Source organism: Pundamilia nyererei, unplaced genomic scaffold (genome assembly GCF_000239375.1).
Source record: "Pundamilia nyererei isolate P.nyererei 1_Seehausen unplaced genomic scaffold, PunNye1.0 scaffold01251, whole genome shotgun sequence".
Lineage (NCBI taxonomy): Eukaryota > Metazoa > Chordata > Actinopteri > Cichliformes > Cichlidae > Pundamilia > Pundamilia nyererei.
Genome location: NW_005188652.1, coordinates 4,622 through 5,331, shown reverse-complemented (window position 1 = coordinate 5,331; position 710 = coordinate 4,622).

The window sequence follows — 710 nt, the reverse complement described above, 5'->3', positions numbered from 1 at the left end:
TTTATTGTTTTACAAACATAAGCTGAACACTGCTTGTTTTGCTGATGTACAGTTGTTGACTTGGATATTTGTGAGTGGTTGAACGTTTGATTCATTGATTCTCGACACTCCTCCCGAGTCTTTTTATTAAGTAACTTAAGTTATTAAGTTCTAAAGTTGTTTCTAATCCTACTTGATGTTGAGTAAAAGGAGTTTTTCTGAAGATCAACCACACATAAAATGTATGATGTATGCACCACAATCTTCTCTGTGCTTTTAAAAAGATTTTGTTTTGACTGCTAATATGACAGATACATGAATTCTTCACAAATATGCAAAAACTAGCTTGGCCAGCTTTATGACTGGACGCTACTCTGACTCACTGCATCATCTTTTTTTGGCTTGGCTTTTAACCCAGACTAGAAATATTAATTTTATTTGATTTTTATTGTCCTTTCGATGTTCATGTTCAGCTCTGAGTCTGGAGAGTCTGGTCAGTGATTTTGAGTGTGGAGTAGATTTGGTCCTGGTCTCTGGTGGCTCCATTAAGGTTCTGGTAGTTTGAGGCTTTACATGTAGAAACTGGACTAAAGTCCTTAAAGTGCACTTTCTAAAAAACAGACAAATATTCATTATTAATTATACAATCTGAATCTTTTCTAGAACATTTACACAGAGGCTGAAAGCAGCTTCATTTCATCCATTTAGAGAATTGTGGCAGCAACACTGAA